The sequence below is a fragment of the Mustela erminea genome, chromosome X (assembly GCF_009829155.1).
Source record: "Mustela erminea isolate mMusErm1 chromosome X, mMusErm1.Pri, whole genome shotgun sequence".
NCBI classification, from domain to species: domain Eukaryota; kingdom Metazoa; phylum Chordata; class Mammalia; order Carnivora; family Mustelidae; genus Mustela; species Mustela erminea.
This window is the reverse complement of record NC_045635.1, coordinates 94,016,029-94,033,745: the sequence shown is the minus strand read 5'-3', so window position 1 is coordinate 94,033,745 and position 17,717 is coordinate 94,016,029. Positions and strand designations below refer to the sequence as shown.

Genomic DNA, 17,717 nt, shown 5'->3' with positions numbered 1-17,717 from the left:
AAAATGGGACAGAGATTATTTTCCCAAGTTTTACAAGGTAATGAAACAGAGGCTCAGAAGAGTTGAGCTCCCTGTCCAATTTCGCACAGCTTCAAGCAATAGCGCCACGCTCAAATCTCTCAAGATTCCAAATGCAATGCTCATGTTTACACAACTGCCTGTGTTCTTAGCGAGAAAACATCAAGGTGGGAAATGACTGGCCAAGAAGTACATCCCTGGGAGAGGTGACCCACTTGGGAGCTACAGTGGTTAGGATGAAAATGAACAGTTAGAAGGTGAGGATGATAGAGTTGTGAAGAAATGTAAGGCTTTCTAAAGGCTGGGAATTGAAAAGGCTCTTAGAGATTTATTTGTTTATGTTAGGGAGAGAGTAAGAGAGCATGTGTATGCACACATGCGCAAGAGCTTGGTGGGGGCGCTGGGGGAGAGGGAAAGAGAGAATCTCAAGTAGACTGTCCAGGAAGCATGGAGACTGATGTGGGTCTGGGTGTCAGGACCCTAAGATCATGACCGGACCTGAAGCCAAGTCCGAGGCTCCACTCACTGAGCCACCCAGCGGCCCCTTTAAAGGCTTTTAAATGGAAACAGTTCTAAAGCCAGAGTCTGCATTCCAAGGAAATAGGGAGATGAATTTTTAAAATGTCGAGGGTAACCTGGTAAAGCCACAGAGATGGTCTTTTCCAGGGTTTTCACCTGGCACAGAGGGACACACTAGAGCAATGACTACCTGCTCGGCTGGTCACAGATACTGAGAATTGAAAAGGGTATTAAATGCTAGATGTTGGGGAAACAGCAGCGAATTAAGACACTGTCCATGACCTCAAGGGAACTTAAAGTCTAGTTGGGAATCCAGAGAATAAATAGCTACAAAACAATGTGATAAGTAATCTGATAGAGAGAGGAACTAGGATCAGACCTGAAGCCCAGGGTAAGGAGGAGGAAGTCCATGGCGCACCATGCTTCCCTAACACCCTGACCCAATGCCTGTCCCACTCCAGCACAGGAGGGGAGCAGAAATGTGATAATACAGGAAACATGACACCTCCTGAAATGAACTACATAAACTGTGAAACGTAAGTCGTGGTTCTCTTGTTCTATAACAAGGTAAAAACTGCATTTTTTTAAAAATCAAGCTAGGAACTATGAACCGTGAAAACCTATGAACAGTATTCCCTTCTTTTCCCCCTTCTGACATTATGCTTCTAGAAAGGAGACTATGGGACTGGAAGGCTGGAACACCAAACATTTTTGCTTGGTTAATGTCACCTGGGTAGGAGTATGACTGGAGAGCTCGTAGGATAATGTTAGGATCCCAGATTTATGCTCTTCGATTGCCTGGAGGAAAGTTTATCCAAATGGAGGTTCAACCTACTGGTTAGGGTCACCCTGGGCTAAATTTTGCCACAAATGGAATTGCTGCTGAGGAAATGATAGTAGAAGAACATTACCACTTAGGACAGAAAAACTCACATAAGCCTCCGCTATTACCATATTGCATGAACCTCAAGTACTTTGGTCAAGCCATCTATTGTCTCTTAGATAGAAATTACTTGGCTTCACCTGAGTTTTTTTCTTTTCAACAATCCTTTGTATAGCAATTTAAGCTTGTTTAGAAATTACCTGGTTTCACAGATGGTGATTGCTTTATTTAATAATAATAATAATAATAGCTACTATTTACTGAGTACTCATCATATTCCAGGACTGTGTAGACAATATTCTAAATCTTCACAGATTTAAAGTTCTACCCACCATTCCCACATCGCTGAAAAATGCAATCTTCATAAGGGTAGGCATTTGCCTGTTTGGTTTATCAATGCTTCCCAAGTGCTTAGAACAGTGTTGAAGACACAGTGGATCCTAATACACAGCCAACAGATTATAAAATTGAGACTTCAGAGGTTAAGTCATTTATCTAAGGTCACATAAGCAACTGAGTGTGGGGATCTTAACCCAGTTCTATCCAAATGAAAATCTCTTTGTTTCTTCCACTGTACTAGGCTGCCTTTTGGTAAAATCTATTCCTGGTTTATGGTTGTGATGGACATAGGAAGTCACACCATCCATAAAGTCATCTGGAACCGTCTTCTTGACATCAAAGTCTCTGATGCCTTTCTCATTCAGCTACTTTCCAGCACTCGTGCCATGCCTTTCTTCTGATCTTGAAGCCTTCACTTGCTAGACACCAAATAAACATACCACCTTCTGCTGAAACTGTTCACACCCAGATTTCCACAGCGCTCTTCAAAACTCCCCATTATACACCTAGATCAAGGCACTGGGAGGAAGGAAGATGTGGATGGCACTTCTGATAAAGCTTCCCACTCCAGCATTCAGAAAACCTGTCAGCACTCCGACAACTGTCAGCAGTGGAGACTTGCAAGGATCCCCAAACATCATCTACTTCAATGTCCCCACCTAGAGCAGGAATAATTCTAAAAAACAACTAACTCGGGCCAGGCCATGACCATCACTAAAGGAGTAGGCAAGAGAGCACCAGGGTGCACACAAAACTACAGAATAAGCCTGAAGCTTCTTCCTGGACCAGTAATATTCTAAATTGGGAGACAAAATTAAAGAATTCACCTATTGAATAAGTTAAAAATCTTTTTTTATGTTTAAACCACTTCTGATATAGTTTATCACGGGGAATACCTAATTCACACTAATGTTTAAAGATAAACAGGAGGGGCGCCTGGGTGGCTCAGTGGTTAACCATCCGCCTTCAGCTCAGGTCATGATCCCAGGGCTCTGGGCTCAAGCCCCATGTCGGGCTCCCGGCTCGGGGGTGGGGGGGAGCCTGCTTCTCCCTTTCCCACTCCCCCCGCTTTTATTCCCTCTCTCACTGTGTCCCTCTCTGTCAAAGAAATTAAAAAAAAAATCTAAAGATAAATAGGAGACAGGGATAGAGGTGACTGCTCAGGGACTATTTCCCTAGAGAAGTGATATTTGAGTTGAGGCCTGATGAATAAGATTCAGTGAGCAAGCAGAAGGATGGGAAGGGAGTAGAGTGGAGGGAGGTGTGTATAGTGTCCTTGGCAGGAAGGATAACATGTACAAGCAGAGTTCCAGCACAGGGAAAAAATGCAGGATCTAAAGAGCTGGAGGCCTGAGGGTCCCAGGCCCACACTCCACAGTGAGAATGTTCAGTTATCCCTGGATGTCTTGCAGGCCCTCCCAGGAGTTCCTTTTTGCTCACATCCTGCCCAAATGCTGAAAATCTTGGGGGAGGAGGTCGCACAGCCTGGAACTGAGATGTCCATAGCTGCTCCAGCACCACCCCCAAGTTCCTTAGCTGAGACCAGGAAGCCAGGAACACATAGCTGTCATTGTTTAAGGATTTTCAACACGCTTGCTTGTATTGAGTGGCAAACCACCACTGGTTTAGATTAGAAACTGCTTGGTGTAAAAAGTAAACTAGTCAGCACATTGTAAACCATTGTAATGAACAATATCAACTAATATTTATATATTTGATCTTCACCACCACCTTTCGAAATAGGTGCTCTTATGACTCTTCACAAATGAGGAAACAGGCTCCAAATGTACCCAAAGTCACACAGCTAGTGAGCAACAGAACAAAGACTATGGCACTAGGTCCCTTTGGTGTTACAGCCCATATACTTAGTACCACACTGCACTTCTGAGCAGGGTTCCTAGGGAAGAACGATTATAAGGGCCTTAAATCCTAAAGGCCACTAAGCAAACCTGTTGTCCTACCCCCTGGGACTCCCTAAAATTGAATGGAGGGGCATGAGGAAATAAACTGTTAACTAGCTACTAAATGCCAGGCATCATGATAGATAACCCTAAATGTGTTATTTCATTTAATTCTCACAGCAACTCCTTGTGGGGGAAGAATTATTATCCCCTGTTTACACATGAGGGAACCATGGCCCAGAGTGGTTAAGCTATTTACCTCATTGGTAAGCACCAGAGCTGTGACCGGAATCCAGGCTCTAGTGACTCCAAAAAGTCTATACCCTTTCCATCAGAGCACACCGAAGATGGCTTAATATTTAACCCTTCCCTGGTTACATATTTGCACTTTAACAAGGGTCTTTCCTGTGTGAATCTCACAGGACCATGGCAGACTGGGAAGGAAGGCTGATTGGGGAGGGCAGGGTGGGCCTGCCTTAAATCACACCGGAATGGCGTTGACCTACCTTCTTCCTGTAGTTCCTGAAGTGGGGCAGTGTGCCAGGGAAGATAAATCTCCACTCTTGCTCCAGGCTTCTTCTCCTCCAACTGGGGTAACAGCTTTCAGACTCTCTGGCAACTATAGAAACAGAGAGAGAGCAGAATCAATTAAGAGTTTATTTGCAAAGGGTAATGTCAGAAGACGGACTTCCTCTAAATCCTGCAAACTCTATACAGTTGAAGAGCTTACTGGCTCAGGAATTTGATTTCCCTCTGTCTTGCTTTCACTGATTTGTTTTTTATCATCTAATAATCATATTTTTTTTCTCTCATCCCACCACCGACCTTGTGGAGTGCAGACTTCGATATGTGTTCCTTACAAAACCTATTGAGAAGTATGGACAGCCAGGGCCTTTCCAGAAACTCAAGCTGCTGAAGGAGATATGGTATTTAGTTAAGCTGAAGTGAAGCCCTGCATAAATCATAAAGAGGCGAACCCGGGTTACTCAAACAGGACCCTAGGAAGTGCTTGGGGAATAGTCTTGCAGGCAACTTTATTTTTCTACAGCCGATTTACTTCCAGAATGCTGGGGCCCACAAGTATCCCAGGAGCAACTTGGCTCCCAGATGCTGGAGCAGGTCTTGGCCTTGGAGCGCAGTCATGGTGGTTGTTTCCTGAATTCCCACATTGCTGTTTTCCACACATGGATCAGGCTTCAAACTTCCTGTGTCTGGACCATTTGTGTGCACATGCACGCGTGCGCGCGTGTGCATGTGTGTTTATGTGCTTGCAAAGGGTGGAGAAGGGGGAGGAGGGATCCAAAAGGAAGAGTTTGTATTGCATATGTATCCCTTTGTTCCTTTCCCATTCAGATAAAGCCGCTATATTCTGATCAGCTGGCTTCTGCCTGTGCATAAATAGAAGTGAGTTTCGAAGATGTCCTCAAGAAGGCTCCTTTTCATTGTTTGGCTGATGTATTTTGTACGGTGCTTTTTTGGAGGGGGGAGGGGAGAGTTATGCCGAGCCATAAATCCTTAGGATTTATCTTCCCTGGTGTACGTGCTTCCCTCTGCTTTTGTTTCTAGATGCATTTAAATGATTTAGTTGTTCACCAGGCAATTAGAGGAAGATGTGCTGGGTTCACACTCCCAGTTGACTTGGTGGGTGGAGGAGAATGCCACTCAATACAAAGCACTCTGGTTTTGTGGTCTTTTCCTCTAGAAGAAGCTAGCCAGGGGTTGAGAAATAGATTACAAGCCACATTCTCCTTCCTACTTTTCCGATATGCTGGGCAAAATATTGCAGGAAAAGGGCAGATTTTTAAAAGTTAGAACATTTCTTAATTGCCAACATTAAAAACCAGGAAATTTTACATTAAAACACTTCACTTTTGGTTTCTCTTTCAGAAGTCCTGGACACACTGGGCCTGCATTTCCCGTGGTGTTAACCAAGCTGCCCCCTCTACATGCCCCCTTTGCTGCCAAGAAGGTGGCCTCCATCATCAGTCTTGTCTCCTGACACCTAACCTGAGGGTTGTTACCTTAAAAAAAGTTTCTTTTTATTGCAGTAAAATGCATGTAAATAAAATTTACAATTTTAGCCATTTTTAAGCACACAATTCAACGGCATTAAATACATTCCAAATGTTGTTCAACCATCACCACGGTCTATTTCCAGAACTTTTTCATCATCCTAAACAGAAACTATGGTCATTAAACAGTAATTCCCCATTCCACTCTCCCCTCGGGCCCTGATCACCACCATGCTACTTTCTGTCTCCATAAATTTGCACATTCTAGGCACCTCATGTAAGTGGAATCAGACATTTGTCCCTTTGTGTCTGGCTTCTTTCACTTAGCATAATGTTTTTCTAAGGGAGAAACTGATTTTTTAAGTTGCCTTTTAAAAAAAAAAGCATAGACGCTGATTTTTATTGCATTTTATTGCAAGGAGGAGTTGCACTTTATTAGAGAAAAAAAGACCAAACAGGACAGGTGGTTTGGTGTAGAGGCTCTTTACTTATAAGCTTCAAATGATCATTATATCCATTATTAATATACAGAGGGTCTTAATGTACTTAGGCAACCCAGTGTCTTTACACAGGTGTTTTACAGTTAGTGGTTAATTCTCCTGGTATCCCCCAGAGGCCTCTCCATATTTTATAGTCAGGCTATGAAGACACAGGGATGCTCTGGGGATTAGTTAAATGTGTGTGGCATACTTTGCTGTATAAACTCACTCTCTGGAACTAGTTTTCGCTCCCTGCTCTCAACTTCTACAGCTTTTACTGTCAATCCCATTCATTTAGCACTTAGCATACGCTTGTTAGTTGTCTTTTTCTGTATATACCCTTGAAGGCAGGAGCCAAGTCTCATCCCTCTTTGTTTTTTCAGTCCTGTCCATAATAGCAGCTTGATCAATGTTTGTTGATGTTGGCCTCCCCCTCCCCCTTCCTTTTAAGTAGAGCTGGCAAAGCATAACTCTAAATTCAAGCCCAGTTTAAACAAACTCAAGGGTTTTCAGGGTAAAAACAAAAGGAAGTCTTGCGTGGCGGGAGAAAAGGAACACCTAAGACGCTTGAAGACCTGGGCCAAGCCCAGGTACCAAAAAACCTGTTGTTAGTTTGCCACAGGCCTAAGAAGTGACTCACGCACAGCCTGAATCCACCATTAAACTCAGAGCTCTTGCTCACTCTACTCCATCAAAATTCACATTTAGGGAAGAACAGCAATGCCCCAGGCAGGATCTGAGGAGGGGGTATTAAAGGATTTAAGTGTTTTAGGGGTTTCCATTGCATGAAGGGCCCCATAGCTGTAGGGAAGACAGGCTGGAAAAGTCTTTTGAGGGCAACTTCAAAGCTGGGGACAGACAGCCGACAAAGAGCCACCATGCCTTTGCTACTAGGATTTGCTTCCCAGCGTTTTCTGTAATGGCAAAAGATGGAAACTAGCCTTCGTGGCCTCTCAATAGGGGAATGCATAAAGGAATTTTGGCACATTTTTGCAATGGAACACTGAGCTATCACGGAAAAGAATGAAGTAAAGGAAGTAATCCTGAGATGGAAGAGTAGTAAGAGACCTTGCTGAGGAAAGAAATGCAAGGTGTGCTGTGTTTGATGATCCCACTTAGAAGGGGCAAAAATGGAACATCTATATGTAAATAGTATGTTTTGAAGACTGTACACAGGCAGAGAGAGAAGGGGAGAAAGGGACTGTGAGAACAGTGGCAGAGAGGATCTTTTTACTCCTTTCAGTACAGTTTTGGTTTTACCATGTGCACGTTACTTTTTCCATTTGACCAGAATTGTTCATTTTAACCAGAATCCTGTTGCCATTGTGATCGGTAGTAGTCTGCAGCATATACCTATCCAGTCTAGCTCTGCTGTCCACCCCTCCAAATAAGGCTGAAATAGTCTTCCCTTGCCTCACAAGCCAGGTGCCCATGTTTTGAACACTCAAAATCTTACTTTCCCCATGAAAAATCACCCAAATACCTTCACCTCACCCATAACCTCAATCACACCAAGAATCTACTTTACTCCTGTTCCTGCTTCTGAATCTTCGAGCAGCCCTAGCAGAGCACCCTGCATACCCAGGCTACCCCACAGCATGCCAACAGCCTATTACTCTTCCTGGACCCCATTATATTCGGGGACCCCGTTCACAGTGAGATAGTGTTTCCTTTGAGCCCATTTCCTCTTGCATGCCTTGACCCATGGCTCTCAGAAGGCTTCCTTTGGGGGACTTGAAATGGATGTCATTTTTTTATTTGCATGAGCTCATTATAATAGCTCTGCATTGCTAAGACCTTTACAATTAAACTCATTTCCACCTTGCAACGTTTTCTAGGAAATATGGATCTGTGGAGAATGGTGATTTCCATGGTAAGTGTTCCCTCATGTTTGTTTTCTCAAGTTCACTTTGGAGATACACAGCATGATTTCCTCTTTCAGTACCAACGCCACAATAGCTGTAGGTTGTGGCGCCACTTCAGAACTGTTTAAAAGAGAAATCTCACCCACCCTGGTTAGAAAGGGGGTAATTTATTATTCTAACTGCAGGGATCTGACTTCATATCCAAACTCAAAACTGTAGAAAAAGAGTTGACTTTTAAAAATAAAGCCTCAAAATCTACACACCTTGGATGTAGATGCTTAACACAGAGGAGCAATATGTTTGGTCCCTGGACATGGGACATATGCAAGGAGAAAGACATACATGTGTGGAGTGCTCTGTGGTTTACAGAGTTTTCACACACAATTCATTTGATTTTCATATATCAGTGTTGTTAAGTTAATAAGAAATGTCTTACAGCCTTTACTTAAAGATAGATCAAGGCTCAGAGAAGTTAACTGACTCAACAAAAGTCGCACAACTAGGTGGTAAGTGCTACAGTGCAAAAGGAGTTCTTCCTTTAGTTCCAAATTCCATGTTATTCTGCTAATCTTACACGGTTTCTTTGTGCTTTTGTTTCCCAGATGTAAAATGGTAGATTTTCAGTGTCCCAGGATGCTGTTCTCAACTCTGTGTTCTCAGGCAGTCAGTACCATTTTTTTTTTTTTTTTTGGCAGCCGGGAAACGTGAACACCACATTGGCACTTCACGTACTTTTTACCCCTCCTGGCCGAAAAGTTACCTATTCCCAGAGGGCCGGACAGTGCCACAAAGGTGTACGGGAGACAGCCGACACACTTGTCGCACTCTCTCAGACTGAGAAACCAACCGTCTCTTCTTTCTCTTAGCAGTAGCTGGGGGAGAACGGAGAGCTAGACAATAGTCTCTTGTTCAGTTTTATTAATTTTGAGGGCGGGTGGGACAAAAAGATCAGATCGACGATGCAAGAGGCCAATCGCGAGCGAATCCTGAACTGGGATTCGCCAATCGGTAGCAGCAAAAGACGGGTGGGTGGGATTACTCTTCGAGACCTGCTCCGTCCAGGCCTGCCCTCCCAAGAGGCGGAGACTCCGAGGAGCTCCGCCCAGGCTCCCTGTCCCTCCGCGCGGCCCGCCAAAGGGAAGGGGGGCGGGGACGCGGGGGTGGGGTGGGAAGGGGGGAGGCTAGGGGGAGCGGAGGAAGAAAGAAGGGTGTCGCGTAGGACTGAGACCTGGGTGGGGGCCTGCTGGTAATAGGAAGCAAGAGGGGAAGGAAGACGAAGGAGCGCTGCTCCTTCCTGCATTATTTTGAGCAGGCTCTGCGAGTAGCTGCTTTTCAGCATTTCTATTATTTGTGTTTCTTCCTCCCGCTGTGGGGCGGGGAGCTGCACGGGCTCTCCCACGCGCCTCCGCTCCGCTGGTGTCGTAGATTATTATTGTAGTCTTTGCAGAACCCTTTCCTTCCTCCCAGCCAGTGCTTGCGTAGCCTCTCAGGACTGCAGCGAGCGCGTTAAGCCACGTTACTGGAAGGACAAGAGCTAGGAACCCCCCACTTTCGCCAGAGTGGCTGGACCCCGCCGTTCAATTGTTTGAAACTTCCCCGCCCTCTGGCCCCGCCTCTCTTCCGCGCCCCCTCACCCCCCCAGTCCCTGGGTCCAGGCCGGCTCCCTCCCTCCATTCCCCGCCCTCTACTCCGCCCCACTCTCTAGTCCACCCTCCCGCTCCGGGGCGGTCCTAGCCGCTCACCGCAAGAAGAAAAGCCACCCATTCGCCCCCCTCCCCTACCTCCCATCCTTTGCCCAGGAGCTGCCTTCATCGCAGTCACGCCCCTTCCTTCCGAGGAGCTTTCTGGCTGCCCAAGCTAGTAGACCCCCTGATTTATTCCTCCATCTCCGCTCTCTTTCGCCTCATCTTCTCTTAGTTCTCACCGCCCCCTCCACCCCCACCTCCAGCCTGTCTTGCCTCCGACCATCCGCTGCTCCACCCTCCGGCCCGGTATCCTGCCTGTCCACTGCCACCAAGGAGAGCCCGGACGGAGCGGCGAGGAGCGGAGCAGCCGGGAGTTGGGGCTTCCCCCTGCCCATCCCTGGCCTCCGGCCCGGGACTGAAGCCACTTGAGCGCACAGAGAGTCGTCACCTGGTCGTCGGTGCCTTCAAGGGTAGGAGACGCATGGTTACTTTTCGCGGGGAACTGGGGCAGGAATCCATGGTGGCATGAACTTGATCGTGCCCTCGGCGTGAGTGAGTCGATCTAGATGCGTGTGGGGATGCCCGTGTGTTCTACTTTCTTTGCAGCTGGCCGTGAGTTTTCCGGGATGAGCAGCAACTTAAATCGGTTGAAGAGTGTGCGCTCCTTTCTCGTCCTACAGAGATGCTAGTGGGTACCACTACTTCATGGTACTTTTACTTCCTTGCCTCCTGGGGTCCTTGTGGGTCTCTAGGTAACTAAGCACAAAAGGAATGAGGGAACTTCAGGTCTTCATTTACCTCAGAAGGAATGTCTGCGCTTATCTCAGATTGCTAGATGCGTTCCTCCAGAATGCTTAGAGTTGGGGTGGGGGCTCACACTGTCCTCCCCCGGGGGCTGTGAATTCTTGAAGTTTAAAAGTCTGGGAGTAATCGACAATTTTACACTCCTTTCGGTGTGTGTGTGTGTGTGTGTGTGTGTGTGTATGTGTGTGTATGTGTGTATGTATGTGGTGGTGAGGATGGAATTGCCCATTATCTGGTTTATAGATGTTAGTGACCAGTTTTCTCAGGATCATGCAGGTGTCTTGAGGGTCCCAAGTCTGGGTTCCTGTACACTGGTGCTTCAACAGCAAGATGGATTTATCGATACATAAAAAAAAGAAAAGGAAAAGCGAGACGGAGAGTGACAGCCTTTGTAGCCTGATAAATTGCCAATAATAGTAGTATAATAATAATTTGCAGCAAGGGACTAGATACAATTAAATGAGAGAGGAAAGCGGACGTTTGTGAGAAACCGCATTTTCAGTCTCTAGCATGTATTTTTGAAAGAATTGTGGAGTTGTGTTGGATGTAGTTCTCCTATCTCCTTCTGTTCCCCACCCCCACGTTAAGACTAGAAGTTGGGAGGCATTTAAAACTTTTAAAAATATGACTCTCTTTTATTCAGAGAGGAAGATAATTAGTCACCATAATCTTCAATAATGGAGGGCTAAGGTAATTTAAGTCTCCTTGAACTAGGTTTTGTGAAAAGCCCTATCTCCGGCCAGCCTTTGTGAAGCCTTCTCAGTTAGACCTTTCAGCACCCTTGTTTAGTAGCTAAGAATACTTTGCAATACCATTTTGGATGCAGGATAAATTTTCTCCCATTTCCCACCTATCTCCAATTGGGCGAACATGGCCAAATGAGAAGGGTGGTAGTATTCAAAGTCCTGTAACCAAATTGTCAGCAACCCATGGTTTATTTGGGAACAGATTATTTACTTATTTTTTTTTAATAGTTGTGTTGGTTGATTTTACCGGGAAAGGAAAGCACAAAGGGAGAACGGCACAGGGCGACAATTTTAAAGGCTATCATCTTTCCGATCAGCTGGGAGGGAAAAGTTGGCCTGACCAAACTACATTTTATAACTGGCCTGGGACATTTTAATAGCCAGGTGGTTGTAGAGTAGTTGCATCTATTTACAGATGATAACTCAGGTTCCAGTTATTCTGTATGGGTTTATCTGGTGTCATTTACAGACACTTTCTGGCACTACATCATACTTCATTTTAAGATACTTCTTTCTTTGGAAAACTCTGTGGCTCTGTAAAATTGAAAGTGCTTTTTCTAACTTCATAGTCTAGATACACAGTAAACCTCTGACTATGCTTGTATGCAGAGTAACTTTTATGTGAAAGTTGTGGATCTACTTACCTATTTAAAATATTTTAGAAGGAAATTTTAAATTCAGTACTATTTTGGATTTGGGTATTGAAAGCTCATTTCTGGTTTGTGAAGTAGGAATTATTAGACAGATGCATACCCAAGGCATTTTGTGGAGTTGGTTTTTCTAAAGTTTTGTAAAGAGCGAATGAGACTCTTTCTAGAATGCCCTTAAGAACAGTCTATTCAGAACACAGAGGGATGGATGCTATGACCTTGAGGTCCCATTGAGTGCCAGAATTCTAAGTGGGTACATCTGCTTCTGTGCCTCTCCTAAGAGCCCTCTCCCAGGGCCTGTGCCTTCTTTAAAAGGGTGTCTTTGTAATTAAGCAGCCTGTCTCCCCCATCCCCCTTTCTTCCTTTGATCCAGCTTTTTAAGGCCCTTTTTCCATTTGGAGACAAGAGGAGTTTCTCACACTCTCCTACTCCCCTCTTAAGGTTTCTTTTCCTTTCTCCCCAAAAAGTCCCCCTAAGTTCTCAGGATGGTTAGAAGTTGTTTTGTTTTGTTGGGGTGGGGGGGATGTTACCAGTGAGGAGAAGTAGGGGATATATTCCCTCTTGGGAAATGCTTGTGACCAGGTAGCCTCCTCCATGGAGACTGAGCATTTGGAATGCATGAGAACAGTCTATTCTTAGGGACTGTCTGGAAGAAACTGTCCTTTGCACCCATTAAGTGTGGCTAAAACCCACTGAAAGGGGTGGAGAGAGGTGTGTGTGGTCAGGCTGAGCCTTTTAGGATGGTAAATGGGTAAATGTTCCCCAGTCTCCTATTACATCACCTCTTTCCCCCATGGATTCAGTAGGTTTGGAGATCTGCTTGACAAGTTAATTAGCTTGGGACTAAACCAATTTGTTCAGAATTGTGCCCCATTGATTTCCTGTCCCCAGGAATTTTTGTTGGTGGTTTTCTATGATGTGTTGTCTTTAGTCTTGCTTACTTCTTCATTCCTTGCTGCCTTTTGTGGACTTTGGTCCAAAATCTAGGGTCCCACCCCCAAGTCAAAGGTTAGAATTTGGTCCCAGGAACTAAGGGGGCATTAAAACAGGCTGTGCATCCTGCACTGCTCTCCTCCACGGTGGGCTCCTGACCCCTTTTAACCCAGAGAAAGGAGGGAAGTTACCCCTCACACACACACACCACAAAATCTGAACTTAAAAGAAAAGGAAAAGGAAGGAAAATAAGAGGTCATTTGCTTTATAAAAGAATCCACTACAGGTTTCTTTGAAAGAACTAGCTTTCCTAGTTTGTGCTTTTGAGCTATGACTTGATATATACAATTTACTATAACTGGGACTTCTCAAAAATTTATTTATTGCATAAAGGAAGATATTAGAATTTTGTTGTAGTGACTATAGCTTGAATTAAGTGAGGCGATTATTTGGCCTTTGAAATCTTTTTGTTATGTGGGGTGGAGTTAATTGTCTAAATCATTCTGGCTTGTAATAATGCTGGCCACGTTCAGCTCCAGCCTACAACCACTTGTAGAAGGGAGCTAGTATGACTTTCTGGAAATAAATCAGACTTCGCAGAGTTTGATAAATCTAAGGATGGGACTGTATACCCCAAATAGGTCAAACAGTTTAATTCTAGTTATTGTATTTGAATAATCCAAGATCCAGAAGATTGTTTCTGGGAAATAGCAGCAACTAATGCCATTTTTATTAGAAGAATCTAAAATAAACTTTCCTAGTGAGCCTCTTGGAGATTGGGATGTGGGCTCTAGGCCCACCTCTAACTTACTTTACCACCCTTGGCAGGTCCTCCTCTGTAAATTGTGAGAATTTGAACAGGGTGATTTTGAGAACCAGTTCTCAAAAGTTTATGGTTCCCTTCCTCCACCTCTACTTGCGGTGTGAATTGAATGATTCCTACTAGAAGGAGGCGCAATAATTGTTAGAAAATGCAATCATGTAATCATCTGGATGTTTAAAAAAAATTCCTTAAAGGATATATCAATATAAATGCATTGTGCTTTGTGTTTTAACAACATATCAAATTAAAAAGCTAGGATCCTGCCTAGAACTTCATCAAGAATCCCATCGACCTAACAGATCATCCACTTTCATTTTTCTTAGTTCCTTTCAAGTCTTTGTTTTTGTACTTAACATGAATTTTATGTAGTTGGGGTGGGGTCACAGAAATTTACAGTTTCTTTTAAATAAGTGCTCACCTAAGACTTAACTTTTTAAACCTGTGGGGAAAAATGAAGTGAGAATCTGACTAAGTACCCATGAAGAATCATGTATGTCTGTTCCTTGAATGCCAAGAGAGACTAATATTAATTAGTCTCTAGATTTAGTAAGTAATCCCTCGCCCTTTCTGTGATTTAGGGGTGTTCATGTATCTAGCAAGGCTGCTCAGTCCACTCCCTTGACCTCTTGTTACCCCTCCCTTATTCTATTTAAGCAAAAAGAAAACTACATTCCACTGTTTACTTTGTCTAAACCATTAGCGATGGATTCTCAAATCACTGTATCATGATAACGCCATCAAGAGAGTACAAATTTGGGTGGACTGTAAAATTTCCCCAATGAGAAAGGAAAAGCAGGAAGGCACAAATTTTTGTTTCATGGCTTTGAAAATAATATGTTGAAATTAGACTAAAAAATAGTAAGGAAACTTACGATTTGAGACAAAGAGATGTAGGTGTGGCAGGATAACCCACACGTAATGGGTTCTTCATTTGAGGCCTTCCCTGTACAGTGGAAGCTCAGTTACCGGTCCTTTAATTTTCCTTTGATAAAGAGGAGGTATATTGCACATATGATCTCCATTTTGGAGAATTCATTCCTGGAAACCAGTGGCTCATTGTAAATTAGATTATATTTCTTTAACCAGGATAGGAAAGTGAAGTATGGGTTTTTAGTCCTTAGAAAGCTCCAAGTTAAGTACATATTTAATGATATGTATTCATGGGGAAAATGCAGATGGATCTATTTCCTAATACCTCCGAAGATATTTTTTGAAAATCTACTTTTTTTTTTTTTAAACTCTATAGGCTGCCCTTGACGTTTGTAAAGTCACTTTCATTATTGCCACAACTGCATGAAATACCATTAGACTGTGTGACTTGAAGCCAGGGTCTATGATTTCTGTGCCCAACCCTCTTTGACTTGCCATGTGACCAGGCGTAAATGAATTAGCTGCTCTGAGCTTCAGTTACCCTTCTGGGAAGCAGGGATATTAATACTTCACAGAGGTGTCTAGGCATGCTTCATATTGGACACATGCTTCGAGGTCATTGGATGAAAGGTGTTTGCATGATGGCAGAGCCCGTTTATTATAAGGTCCTGAGCAGGTGTTCGCTTTTAATGAGCTTTGCTCTCTCATAACCTGTCACACCCTTTGGTGCTCCATTGCCTTTACTGACTATAACTGATCATCCCAACATTTGTATTATTGACCCTCTTGGCTCTTAACAATTAAACATTTTCATTCTATGTGGTAAGCTGAAATTCTAGTAAGAGGACTCTGGTCTCTTCCAGGGTGATGAAAAATCGCTTCGAAAAGAGACATTAGTTGAAATGTGCCATAGAGATCAGCGAGTTCTTCAGAGCACTTCCAAAAGATTAAAAAGAGTATAACAAATTTCTGCGTGTGTCTGTATGTGAATGTGTGTGTGTTTTAAGGGAGAAAGTTTTGAGTAATATTTGCTTGTGACACATACTGATGATAGCCAGTAACTGAAACCCAGCCATTGTAGTGTTTTATACACAGCTGGTTTTTATTAATGATGGAATATTTATGCTTGCTGTACAATTCGTGGCTCATTTCCATGCGTATGTCAGAACTCAAATACCCCCCGAAGCAACATTAAGATAACATTAAATATACATGTGGCCAAGCTAGAAAGGGTGGATTTTGGGGGGTCTCCCGTATTCTTACTGGTGTTGCTTCAGATGACCATAACTGCCCCCCCACCCGCAGCTTTAGGCATTGGTGCCGATCTTTTTCTTGCTTTATATATCCCATAGCAGACTTCACATTTTGATCCTTTTGATATGGACAAATGATCTCCCCCCTTCAAAATGCAGATGAAACTGATGTATGTGTTTTTTAAGAGCATATTTTCCCTGCACATGCTTCTCATTATCCAAGAGGCCTGGACTCAATCAGTAAAGGAGCAGAGAAACCACATAATTGAAAGGAGAATGACGGTGGTGCATACTTGGAATATTTGTGGGAAGGGGATTGCTGACATCAGAAAATGTAGTGGCCTGAGTGTTAACAGCATTGAAGAGAAATAAGCTTTCTGTGTTTCTGTGCATTGAGAATTATTTTAAGGGGATAAAAATATGGGCCAGGTTTGACATCCTTTTATGAAGTTGCCCTGGAAACTTTGATGAAGGTTCAATTAAAACCTTCCCCATTAGGAAGCTAATTAGTACATCACTTACTCATTTTGGTTGTTTTCAAGGGGCAGGATTTGCATTGAATTAATGGCATTTCTTTCCATGTGACAGCAAACTAAGATAAAAATCACAGATGGGCAAAATTATTTAGATAGCCTATTTTGAAGAAGTTTAATTTCCTCTTTATTACATTTAGGTTTTCAATTCAGATTTTTGTTTCACTCCGTTTATATACAGTGATAACATTTTAGTTCAGTAACCAGTTTTACTTTTGGGATCACCAGCTGTAAACCAAAGCTTATTAATTTGACTTTTCCATATGAATTGGAGAAATATGATGAATGACAATAAGCCATTTTATTAAGTTAACATTTGGGTTTTTTTTCCCCCTGCAATTAATTTCTCTTTGCTCTTTGTGTGTGTGTGTGTGTCTGTGTGTCTTTGGGGCAGGCGGATTGTTTCTTTAAAAGCAAACAATTTTTGCAGCTAAGAAAATTTGGATGACCCTCTCTATCCCCAAAGAGCATTCTGTCTGCCCTAGGCTCTCAGTTGGGCTTCCATGAGGGCAATGTGATGACTTTTTTGACCTGGTACTTTTTGTGACTAGGCTAAGTGGTTGTCTCTTGGCAGCCTGAAGGAGAGACTGGTCTTGATGGGAACTGGAGTCCAGGATTCTTAGTGTGTTCCTTCTACCGTACTCTGTATTTTCTAGAGGAATGAATACTTGTGCATGAGGTTTTAGGGCCTTTTCCAATAGAATTAAGTACTCTCTAGCTAAATACATAACATGGGCCTGCTGTGGTCCTCCTTTTCTCCATAGCTAGCAGGGGAACAGTCGTTCTGTACACATATCCCCTGACGCTATGCCTGCGGCATATGCCTACACTAGCTTCAGTTGGCTGGGTTATACGATTTGTACTTTTCACTGATTTTACCCTAGGCCTTCCTTGAAAGTCAGAGTCTAGATTTAGTTTTGCAGTGGCAACTTGGTCAAGACAGGTTCTCGGGGCTTGCAAGTCGGTGTGAGGAGGAGGGGCTGCCTTTGGGGAGTGACTCAGGCCCTTTGGTATGAAGATATGAAACTCTGGCTCCTGTCCATGCACCTGCTGGATGCCACACCTGCAGTCAGCACCTGAGCCCCACTCAGACACAAAAACCAGACCGAAGGCAGATGGGGCTCCCTTCGAAAGGGGTGCAGCAGAACAGGGAACTCCTGATTATTTTAGTGCAGCACCACTGCAAATTATAGCTCACCGTTCCAGTGTCGGTACAGGAAAAGTCTTAGATTTTTTTCTTATGGGTGCAGTGCCCCGGCTTGCTCAAGGTACTGTTAGAGTCCTGAGAGAATTTCGCTTTCCTAACGAGTTTCTCTTGTGAACAGCCCTCCTTAAAAAATGGAGAGTCCAGTCCACAGGAATTTGTGTCTAGTAACTCTGCAGAGGGGAGGAGGTCACCAGACC

The 17,717-nt window shown here is 43.8% G+C and overlaps 1 protein-coding gene across 4 annotated transcripts in view; it reads left to right on the top strand.

Annotated features, from left to right (window-relative positions):
- Positions 1-9,713: 9,713 nt before the first annotated feature.
- The window catches only part of AMOT (angiomotin), a 63,166-nt gene continuing 55,162 nt past the window's right edge, over positions 9,714-17,717 (top strand). For 2 of the 4 annotated variants that reach the window (XM_032330402.1, XM_032330399.1), the window contains exon 1: positions 9,714-10,171. The gene's annotated coding sequence lies outside the window, so the exon portion shown is untranslated. The other 2 variants (XM_032330401.1, XM_032330400.1) reach the window with 2 other exon arrangements.